This window comes from Jaculus jaculus, chromosome 7 (assembly GCF_020740685.1).
Source record: "Jaculus jaculus isolate mJacJac1 chromosome 7, mJacJac1.mat.Y.cur, whole genome shotgun sequence".
NCBI classification, from domain to species: Eukaryota; Metazoa; Chordata; class Mammalia; order Rodentia; family Dipodidae; genus Jaculus; species Jaculus jaculus.
In genome coordinates, this window is record NC_059108.1 from 15,347,128 (window position 1) to 15,359,251 (window position 12,124).

Here is a 12,124-nt window from a genome sequence, read left to right on the forward strand (position 1 = left end):
CTGAGGATGGGGAATCAATAGACCTGGGAACGGATGAAACCTGGTGGTTTTCCTGCCCTTGAGGGGTCTAGGAAAGGATGTTGTGCAAATAAACAATAGAATGGGACAGGTAAAGATTTGATTTAGGGTTCACACTAAGGAAACATGAAAGAAGGCTGTACTCCCAGGAAGGAATCATGTTTGGAGAAGGCTTCAAAGATGCATGCTATTTAAGGTGGTTTGGGAGTAGAGGGAACTGTTAAGATGTAGCAGGGGAAGGATTCAGTGCAGCCTGGGACAGAACAGAAGCTGGCTTCAAAGATGAACAATATCTAAGGTGGTTTTGGAATACGGGGGAGTGTTAAGATGAAGCAGGGAATATTCAGCACAGCCTAGGACAGAAACCAGCATGGTGTGCGTGTGTGCGTGTGTGTGTGTGTGTGTGTGTGTGTGTGTGTGTGTGTGTGTGTGTGTGTAATTATATGAGATAATAATGAGGGTCAACTCCTACATGGAGGACAAGTCCTGGAAGGGGATCTTGCACCTCACGTGAAGTACATCTTTGAGAAAATCTGGAAAGGTTGAAAAGCCTTTGAGCACTGGGCAGGGTTTATTAAATCAGGGAAAGAATATTCTAGGAAGGAAAAAAAAATGTCCAAGTTTAGTTGGCTGCTTTCCATGGCTTTAAAATCTCATGCACATGATGTCATTTGATCCTCACAGCCACCTTGTGGGTGATGCACACATATCTGACGCCCATAGTGCAGGAGAAGGAACAGTGGACCAGTAATTTGTACAAGGTCCATGCAGTTGAGTGGGTGAGTTAAAGGGCTGTCATACTCCACAATTCCAGGGGCTGCCAGGTCCCCTGTGCTGGCTGAAGGGCACCCACATTTCTATGGATGGCAGAGTGGTATTGGCAGTGACTTCTGCCATCCTTTGCATTACAATAAGCTATGCCACGGAAAGCAAAAATGAGTCAAAATGAAACACACTAATGTCTACTGTCTTTAGTGTGTCATATTTTATACATTGCTACTTATGTTGGAACTATTTATTACTTATTCATTTTTATGTACGCATGTGTATGTGTATATATACACACATATATGCATGTTCATATGTTGGTGGAATCAAGGGTATGTGCATATGTGCTTGCATGAGTGCATGCCTGTGGAGGTCAGAGGTTGACTTGGGTTTTCTTCCTCAGTAACTCCCCACTCTAATTAGCCAAGAGGGTCTCTTGCTGAACCTAGAGCTCACTGATTTAGCTAGACTAGCTAATCAGTGATCCTATGTGATTGCTTCTCTTGGGCTGCGATTGCAGGAATGCACCATGACATCACTCAACTGTGTGACCTTGGACAAGTAATGAAGCCCACAGTCCTTCTGCTGTGCCATGGAAATAAGAATGAGGGGAAAACAATGTGAGCTCAGGTCACTATTCTTGGGTGGCATTTTACCCACCGAGCCACCCTTCTCTCTCCTCATCAGAACATTTAAAAAAGACAATGCATGTATTTATCTGAAGATAAACATAACTTTTAAACAGAACATATTTGTATCTACAAAATGGAAGAAAATATTAGGCATCCTAACGCGCACCATTATCCATTTCCTTCATACTGTGAAGTTAAAAGTATGTGTTTTATCATTTTTAACCCCATTTCTAAAACTTCAAGCTGTTTAAGGAAATAATAGTCCTTTCACAGTACTGAAAATTGTACTAAGGATATGAAAGAACAGTTTCACCTACAGGAAAAATATTGAGGTGATTATTTTCAAAAGCAGGCAACTAGAGGCTGGAGAGATGGCTAAGTGGTTAAAGTTGTTTTCTTGCAAAGCCTGACAGTTTCGGTTCAATTCCCCAGTACCCATGTAAAACCAGATGAGCAAAGTGGTGTATGTATCTGTATTTTGCTTGCAGAGGCAAGAGGCCCTGGTGTGTCCATACTTTCTCTCTAAATAAATAAATAAATAAGAATAGGCAACTAAATATAAGCAAAAGTAATAGTACATATGGTTTTAGATTTTATCTTTTAACAATTCAGAGTTTTTCTGTATCATGTAGAAGTTCAGTCTAAGGAAATAAAATTAATAACACAAGACACATTATCTATCTGACACTTGATGTTTCTCTGGGAAACAGATGGCCTCCAATTATTTGTTCTGTTTTCAAGCAGTGGGATAGATTTATTAAAAGGTTAATTATCTTCCTGAAGGTTACAGAGTTAGGCAATATGAAGATAGTGGCTAAAATCCAAAACTCCTGATTGCTATCTTGGTCCTTGCGACAAATTTAAATTGAAGTGTGACACAGGGTCTGCCAGAGTCGGTAGATATCCTTCATACACTGGAAAACCAGGACCAAGACTCACACTGTCACATGTGACCACATGTGAACAGAGCTCTCACAGAATACACTGGCTGGCATATGTGACCGTCATGTGCCAGACAAGGATTGTGAGACCACCAGCGGTATGTTCTTGTGTTTCCCGAAGAATACGGTGCACGTCTCTCTAAATTACTGTCTAGCTTGTGCAGGGTCTTCTGTCTACTGGAACTTTCTTCCTTTCCTTTCTCAGATGTAGACTGCAGGAAGCACGCTACGCTCTGTCAAGACAGTGAGGCCAAACTTTCAACTTTCAGTTTCTGATTTCCCCAACAAGAGGAGACATAAATGTGGCATTCATTACAAAATGTGTGGAAGGGGCCTGACGAAACCATGTGGTTTCCAAACGACACAGCCCAATTCAAGGTGCTAAGGACACTAATGAGAGTGGAATGTCAGAAAAACAGAAATAGATCAATATTCCCCACACCCCACATGTGGCTGTCCCCACCATCCGTCACTGCACCCACCCCATGGAAATGAGATCAATCAGCAAAGATTTCTATAAAATGCATAAAGCAGTTGTCTTCTAAGCTCTAGCGGAAGATAAATGATTCCAGATGTTGGACCGTGGCCATTTTCCCACACATGCTACAGAGCTCTGACATCCATATTGGGCCATAACCCTGAGTGGTTTCCACCTCAGCCGCTTCCCAGCCAGGACTTCTACTTCTGGTGCGAGCTAGACAGCCTGCCCAGGCAAAAAGAGGATTGCCTTTTTCTAGGAAAGGGGCTCCAGTGACCCTCCTTAGCCCTTTATGCTACTGCTCAGCATTCCAAATCACTGCTTTATCTCCCACTGGAATTAGACCAATCCGTTCCTAAAAGACACATGGCATCCGGCACTGAATGTAACTGACAGCTTCACTGAGCTCAGCTCCAACTTTTTGAAACTGTATTAGACATAAACGGTAGGATTCCCCCTCCCCCCGAAGTTAGTCTAGGTTCTACAAGAAGAACTAGGAGCAGCTACCTTGAAAAACTATGTCAACATCAATAGGATTATTCAGGAGATCCATCGGAAGTCTAGGTCGGAGTCAAGTCTATTTAAGTAACCCATCCCATGAAATTAAGCAAACCCACGGACAGTCTCTTCTGCCAGCTTCGTAAATCACGAAGGTGAGTCACTTTCTTACTAAGTTATCTTTGAGGAAAAATACAAATAATTGTGTGCATATATCCAGAAGAAGAAATGAAAGAAGGCGAGAAGAAAGAAAGAACAGATGTGAGGAAGGGAGGAGGAAGTCTCAGTCTATAGCTATAGTCAGATAAAATAATCCTGAGATTAAAGAAGTCAAATAAAACATGCGGTAACTTTGAAATGTCTTTAAAGTGAATGAAAATGACAAGCACTGCTTTTTAATTTTAAATCAAGTTCTTGTTAAAAAAATAAAAGAATATCCTAAATGTCAAATCTACCACAAAGAAAACTTTATATGCCCATAACAAATCTCAAAGACCAAATAAGAAGTAACGCTGTCTCTCCCACCACCAGCCTCTTTTCTATGGAACACAAACTTACTTTGTTTCAAAATGCCCTAAGGCTGTGCCGGACCTTTGGAACAAAATCACTCTCATTCTTCATTTCATTGTCTGCCTTCTTGAAAACTGCTCCTCAGAAACTGACAGATGGTGCATCTGCCACTGAGTGCCGCCTCTTCCTTATCTCTGCCAGCTAACATTTCCTCTCTGCTCAGCTGTTGTCTGTGAGGCTGGTCCACATCCCTCCAGCCTGATCAATGGGGTGCCTGGTTTGAGGTTGGTTTTGGCCCCGCCTCCAGCTCTAAGAGAAAAAAAAATGAAAACTCACAGCTGGATTTCCCATAAATCCTCCTTTTAAAAATGGGCTCTGCAGCTCTGGCACACACCAGAGGAAAAATGCTGCCAGTCTGTCACAAACCCAGAGGGTACTCCTTCTCCCAGGTTCCCTGCCACCAGACTGAGCGGGCTTCCTACCCGATAAACCCCACTTAACTTAGCCTGAAACTTTACAGGACGGAAAGAAACATTTTAAACCAGGCTTACATTTTTCCATGCTTAGGGAGGCTCTACAGAAGATGTTTATGATGGAAACACACACACACACACACACACACTACAAAATAATTCCAAAGAGAAAATGGAAAGGGAGGAAATTGTCAAAATAAGAGTATTATAATGTTAGAGCACATATCATTTTTCACCATAACCTCATTACTCACAGTCAGATGATGTTAACTATTAAGCAAAGGATTTGCTGGTATTGATGCTGTCAATGAACTGTGTGGGTCAAGAGAATACTCAGGATGCATTTAGGTTTCTGGACAAGTGGGGATGACATTATCAGGTTAATTGTCACCAGGTAGAGTGAACAGGTGACCCTGTAATAACGTATGAAGCAGGACAATGATGTGTCTAAGTTCACATATTCTAGAGTCAACAGTAACCAAACACGGTAGCTAGCAAAAGTCACACACTTTGTGCAGATAGACAATGCAAGTGACGCAAATTGAGTGATGCAAATTAAACACCGCACTAGTACTGCAGTGAGCTTTGTGAATTCGGGTCTCAGTTTTATTTCATGGTGTCCTTTGATACGAAAGGCACAGAATAAAGCTCTAGGGCCACATGGCGATGGTAAAATCACACAATGATGACAAAGTGCCTTGTTACATAATTCAACTTTCCTGTTGTTCTTTTTCAAGAAGAGAGAATACTAATATTTAATTTGGCAAAGGATGGCACCAAACCAAACATCACAAGCTGTGATAAGGAGAGCTAAAGATGAAAGGGTTGTGGGAACAGTGTTCTGCGAACAAAGTGTGTGCTGAGGAAGGAGACACTCAGATGTGTAATATTTGAGTTCTACAGTAAGAGAGCATATATGCCGAACACAGAGCAGGAGGTGGCTCGGGGTAAACTTCGGATACCTTATTTTTGCCCCGATCTCACTCAATGCAACACTGTCGGCCATGAGTCTGTGAGCCTGTTGTAGGCAGAGCCACATACACTTGTTGTGTGTCACATGAGTGAGTGAGTGAACTAAATAAGTGAGTGAAGGAAGGGCAACCCCTCTAAGTGGGGTGGGGTCGGGTGGGGTGAGTTACTGTGAGAAGCCTGCACTTGGAACTGGAAAACCAGCTGCTTCAAGGCTAAGACAATCTGTGAGTGTTTGTGGATTCTTCCAAGGTGAGGTTGGGATCCGTAGGGAGAGAGGCTGTCAGGGTTGGTCACTGGAAAGTAAGGGGTGGAATCATGTCCTAAGGACCCTGAGCTGATCCAGTTCGAGGTGCTCAGACCCCAGTCCCTCCCCTTGGCCACTTCCTCCTGGAGAAAGTCATGCCGATGACTAGGAGCTGAGTCAAAACCCAGGGTGTTTGTAAACTTCCCTTTAATGAAAGCGCATGGAACGTCAGGGTAAATGTCCCTAAATGGTATTGCGCGGCCTTTCTTGTTGTGGTTAGCAAAACTGAGTTTTCAAATCAAGGAGACCTTCCTGCACGGGGGCCTGTGTACTGCACAGCTGGGCAGCTGTGTTCTCCAGGCCGAGGGTAAGGAAATGAGATGGGAGGCAACTGCTGCCCACCCTCTCTGGTACCCCACTGCCCATGCCATGTTCTTGTCTTGAGACCTAGGATAAGGCATCCCCTTTCATAACTGAAGGGTGTGATCTCTTACTGATAAACCAAAGGGTTATACTAATATTGGATAAAGGAATTCACTCATTGTGAAAATTTAATCTAATAAGCATTTTTTTTAAACTCTTATAATGTACAAGGCATCATACTTACCCATCAGTGATAGTTGGTTCACAAGGGCACATGCAATTACAGGTTGTGTCCATTCTTTGACACAATTGGGACCAATAGTGTTTCAGATTTCAATTTTCCATACTTGGAGTATCTGTATATGTTTACAGTGAGACCAAGCCTAAATACAAAACTCATTCACGTTCCATTTACATATAACGCACATGGCCTGTAAGTATTTTTTTTCTTTTTCTTTTTTTATTTGACATATCATATTTTATGCAGATAGTTTGGTTGCATCACATGATCAAAGAACATTCAAATAACAAATCAAATATAATCATATATTAAAGACTAGTATTCAAACATGATAGCCAACAATGCCACGCTTGCCTATGATCTCTCCAATATAAAACCACATCTACACTTCAGTGGCCACCAAACCATTCAGCATTGCTTCCTTAACTGTGAGATGTTTGAAGCTACCAGTTTGGGCACTCTGGATTACTTTTGTTTTCATGCTCTGAGTAGCTGTAGGGATCTCAGCATGGGTTTGGAGGAACCAGCTCAACCTTGACGTAGGGACAAAATGTGGCCAACTGCGGCTTTGAGTAAGTCATAGCAGCATTTGCCAGCTCTGGGGCCCTCTGCATGAGGTTATGGTCAAACTGAGCCATGGGTCTATGGTGGAAGGTCCGTCATCCTGAATGGTCAGCTGAATGTCACCCCTGCCCCCATCACCCATGTTAAGTATTTTTGCAGAATATTTGAGGTAATTTTCAGCATGAAGCAGAGTTTCGTGGCGTGGCACTCTTTACTTGTGATCTCGTGGACGTGCTCAAAAAGTGTTCGCTGTTGAAGCATTTCAGATTTTGGATTTTCGAATTAAGGCAGGCTATGAGAACGGCGGAGAGATGGGAATGCAGAGTGGACTAACACGGGAAGGACTGTGATGAGGGGAGTGGGAGAATCTAGAAAGCACCTGTACTGTTAGAGATGTCTGCCAAGGCAGTGCACTCGACCGAGGACACTCCCAAAGTAGGGACTGAGCCCTAAGGCACCGAGTCACACAAGAAACCAGGCAAGCTGTGTGAACTTGAACAAGTTACTTGTGATCTATGTAAAACACTTGCAGCAGAGCTCAGCCTAAATATTCAACACATGTTATTAATCACTTTGCTGTTAGCATTCTTAAAATATCAGTGATTATGACTATGTCTAAAGGGTTGGATTTGATTCAAAGCTGCAATTCAAGAAGATGAGAATTCGTCACAAGAACAGCTAATTGCAGTACTTGTCTAGAATTTACTTTGAAATGCTTGAGCATCAGTGGTACCACATTATGTGAATATCCCTGAAGGTGAGCTGTAAGTCATGAGTTATTGCATGTAGCCAAGCATGCTATGTTGGAGACAATCTGCTACCCATCTAAAAAAGATGGAGTCTGAACTTGAAGGGTGGAGAGCTGTTGCCATCTCTGTCAACCATCCTGGGTATCATTCTGAAATTAGGACTTTAAAAAAATTATTTATTTATTTATTTATTTATTTATTTATTTGGTGGAGAGCAAGAGGAAAAGGGAGGGGGAGAGAGGAAAGAGAGAGAGAGAAAGAGAGAGAGAGAGAATGGGTGTATTAGGGCCTCCAGCCACTGCAAATGAACTATAGATGCATGCAACCTCTTGTGGATCTGGCTAACATGGGTCCTGGGGAATTGAAGCTGGGTCCTTTGGTTTTGCAGGCAAATACCTTGAGAGTGAATCAACTTCTCTCCCCCAAACCTCAGAGCCAAATCAATATTTATAACAAACACAGGAACTAATACTATCAGATCTCAAGATTATTTGTTCAGTCATTTGTTCATTTGTTTAGTTCCTTCCAGGCCAGGACATGGGGGAGAAAAGTCGATTCACTCACAAATTTCTTCTTGGGCCACCATTAGCTACTAAAAAGAACCTATGAGCTGTGTGTGGCAAACTTGGTAATTTTAGTTCACTAATAAAGATAGCACAGGGGAATGGAGCTTGTGGGACTTTTTAGAAAGTCAGTATAATTTCCATAGTTTGCTTGAGCAGAGAGCTCAGATAGATGTTATTTTTGCCCATAATTAGAGTTTTGGATGCTAAGAAATTTAATAGTTTCTTGGCAGAATGGAACAGGAATGTAAAAACGAAAAAAGGGGCTGGTATCAGTGGCTAAAGGCACTTGCTTGCAAGGCCTCACAGCCTGGGTTCAATTCTCCACTAACAGCATAAAGCCAGATGTACAACGTGGTACATGAGACCGGAATTTGTTTGCAGTGGCAAAACCCTTGTGCACTCATTTCTCCTCTCTCTCTCTGTCTCTCTTCTTTCAAATAAATATTAAATAAAATATTTTAATTAAAAAACAATCAATGTAATACATATTGGCATGATTCTATGAATATAATTAAGTACAAAATGTAATTTTAATATATAGGATGATTTATTCATTTAAAAAATTATTTGTTATTTTCATAGAGTCAAAGAATATTTAGCATGTTTTTTAAGGTTCGGAATTTTTTTCTTTGGTCTTTTGAGCTTGAGTCTCACTCAAGCCCAGGCTGACCTGGAATTCACTATGTAGTCTCAGGGTGGCCTTGACCTCACGGCATTCCTCTTACCTCTACCTCCCGAGTGCTGGGATTAAAGGTGTGAGCCACCATGCCTGGCCCCAGAAAGACTTTATTATAGCTTAAATGTTTAGGAGAGAGAAGAAAAGGGGGCCTTAAAACCACATATAGGAGAGGAAGCAAGATGGAGCTCTTACTCAGAGAGGCAAGAGGGTTTTGAGAAGCCCCTATTTAGCACATTTTAAAAACTAATAAAAATGACCTTTGAAACATTCTTTTTTTAAGTGTGTTAAAATAAAATTATCTTACCAAATATTTAATATGTCAAAATAATGGTCATTGTAAAAAAAAAAGCAAAACCCTCAAACAATTAGAATACAGGCTAAAAATGTGAAAGCCCTTTTTATTTACAAGTTTTAATTCTATTTCCTCCCTAGAGGTAGTTATGATTAAAGAGTCGATGTGGGGCTGGAGAGATGGCTTAGCAGTTAAGGCACTTGCCTGAGAAGCCTAAAGTCCCATGTTTGACTCCCCAGGACCCATGTAAGCCAGTTGCACAAGGTGATGCATGTGCAAGGTCACACATACACACACAGGTGGCACACGCATCTGGAGTTCAATTGCAGTGGCTGGAGGCCCTGGTGCGCCAATTCTGTAGCTCTCATAAAAAAGAAAAAGTTTGATGTGTATATCCTTCCTAATTTCTCTCTCTCTCCCTCTCTCTCTCTCTCTCTCTCTCTCTCTCTCTCTCTCTCTCTCACACACACACACACACACACACACACACACACACAAGTGCTCAGATTACTCTGGATACAATATGTGTATGTGTGTATACACCCACGCATACACACATGCAACTCTGTTATACACTTATAAAGTAAGTCTTTTTCACCCATACAAGACCATTACAAACATTATTCTCAGTTTTCTTTGGTATATTTATCAATATGTCTTAGAGAGCGCCCGATGAACATGCCAGAGAGCTCCTGGCTTAAATCACCGGAATCCATGTGACTACCGTGGTGTGAAGTGGGGTCCCGGGGCCACCCACTTATTCCTGAGTGATATCAGAAGCATGCCTGTGCCTTTCTGGGGTGGGAGGCTCCTGAGACTGACAGATCGACGCTTCTTTTCCTCTCCAGTGGTTCTCCATCCTGGTGATGCCGATGGAAGGAGGAGGGAAGACTCAAGTTCCTAAGTGAAAACAGTAAACTAAGTAACAAGTCAACTCCTTTACTTCCTGGAGGTGACAAACTGCCCCTCTAGCATGCCCACATGTGTTCAGAGCAGGCCCGCCTTGTTTGCTATCCCTTTGTAAGCAGAAAATAACACTCTGATTCATGGTCATGGAAGGGTCACACTTTCAGAGCTGGGTGCTACGCTACGTTGCTTGGGTCTACGTACACCCAGAGTACAGGCAAGTGATGACATGCTTCCTCCTAGGGGTCCTGAAGGCAGGACAGGTGGGTGAAAATGTGCAGAAGGGAGTCCTTTGGGACTTTCCACACGCTCTGGGGTCATGAAGCCCGTCGTCAAGCTGTGACTTGTGGTTCTCAAGTTCTCAGAACCCCGTGTACGCCTCACATAGACGCATAGGCACTCTAGGTAATGTTAAGAACCAAACAAGCCATGTTGGCAGTGTGTTCAAAGCCAAGCTCTGGGGACCCTCTGCCAGTGTTCAGTACATTCCCACAAGGGCAATAAGCAATCACATGATTTCTATTAGTAAATCTTGTGATTTTTTCAGACATAGAAAATTTTTATCAAATTAAAATTTTTTTACTTTACTGTTTTTTAAAAAAATACTTTTTATTTGTGTGTGTGTGTGTGTGTGTGTGTGTGTGAGAGAGAGAGAGAGAGAGAGAGAGAGAGAGAGAGAGGGAGAGAGAGAGAGAATGTTCATGCCAGGGCCTTCAAACTCCAGATACATGTGTACTTGGAAATTGAACCGGGGTCCTTAGGCTTTGCAGTCAAGTGGCTTCACCACTGAGCTATCTCTCCAGTGCCACTGTTTCTTAAGATGGAAAGTTTTGTAAAACCATTCTGATTCTAGATCAAGGCATCCTACCCTTTATTTCAGCCATGGTCTTATCTAGAAGCATCTCAAGGCAGCACACATGTATACACGGATGACTGCTATTTCCTGAACTCCCTTTATGCAGAGATTCCGTAAGAAAATCAGACAGCACCTAGCCCTGTGACGGCTCTGGCATGAAGCAGAGCAGTAATGCTAGCCACACATGGAAATCAGACAATAGGAACTTATCTCCTCAGCAAGTACACCTTGAAAAAGTCAGGACTGCTTTACCTCTGTGCATATCTCTCTGAACATACAGGCTTTGTATTGTAATATTTGGAAATTTCTGAAAGTTATACACGTTTGGTTTATCTTACCTAAAAAGAAAGGGCTGGAAATAGGAGGATGAATTTTGTCAGCAAAAACTTAACCTGCAGTGGGGTATGGAAGGCACAGGATAGAAAATCATGTGGAACAAGGATGAATGTTCACAACAGAGGCCCGGAGGACACGCAACGATAAAAAGATAACGACTGTTGATGACAGCAGCTTTCCTACAAGTGTGGTTCTGCCAAGGTGGCTTTTTGGTTATGTTGACCAGCAATGGGGAAGTTCTTAAAGTTCTGGGACTCAGCAGCTTAAACCAGGCGAGTTAACATCGAGGCAGGAAGCATACCCTGCCTGTTTGGGGGAGACACTTCCAAAGCACCGTTCATGGCAGTGTGACAAAGATGAAGCCACGCTTGGAAGCCCACCCTCCTGTTCTTTAGCATTGCCCATGTCAGTGCCAGGATTGTCTGTCGTCTCTCTCCTCCTGTCTATTAACCTTGAACGTGTAAGCATCAGATTTTATTATACTCCTTTAAATTTTCAGTGGTGATATCTATGTCTCTGGGCAGAGAATTCCAGAATTCCTACTATGAAACTGAGCACAAGGTCTACTTGAATTAACATGCTAATTGATTTCAACGGGACACTTTAGTTTAGGGTCTGGGGACATAGCACAGCGGTTAAAGGTACTGGCTGGCAAAGCCTGATGGCCCAGAGTTCAGTTCTCTAGTACTTAAATAAAGCCAGATGCACAAAGTGGCACATGTGCCTGAAGTGCATTGGCAGTGACAAGAGACCTTGGTGTTCCTTACTCTCTTTCATAAATAAACAATGTTTTTTTTCTTTTTTTAAATATGAAGATTAAAAATATATGTTATTATTTATTTTTTTTAAATTAAGTTTAAATTTTTTAATTTTATTATTTATTTCAGAGAGAAAGAAGCAAAGAGAGAGAAAGAAAGAGAGAGAGAGAGAGAGAGAGAGAGAGAGAGAGAGAGAGAGAGGGAGGGAGAATAGGCATGCCAAGGCCTCTAGCCACTGCAAACTCCAGACACATGCTCCACCTTGTGCGTCTGGCTTACG

The 12,124-nt window shown here is 42.2% G+C and overlaps 1 protein-coding gene and 1 pseudogene across 3 annotated transcripts in view; both read right to left on the reverse strand.

The window, feature by feature from the left end:
* The window catches only part of Stard13 (StAR related lipid transfer domain containing 13), a 253,179-nt gene that overhangs the window by 108,954 nt on the left and 132,101 nt on the right, over positions 1-12,124 (reverse strand). The window contains exon 1 of one of the 3 annotated variants that reach the window (XM_045154367.1): positions 3,894-4,104. The exons of the other annotated variants lie outside the window; for them this stretch is intronic. The gene's annotated coding sequence lies outside the window, so the exon portion shown is untranslated. Of the gene's footprint in view, positions 1-3,893; positions 4,105-12,124 lie in introns of those variants that run through there. 3 annotated transcript variants of the gene reach the window in all.
* On the reverse strand, positions 6,461-6,776 carry LOC105944102 (annotated as a pseudogene).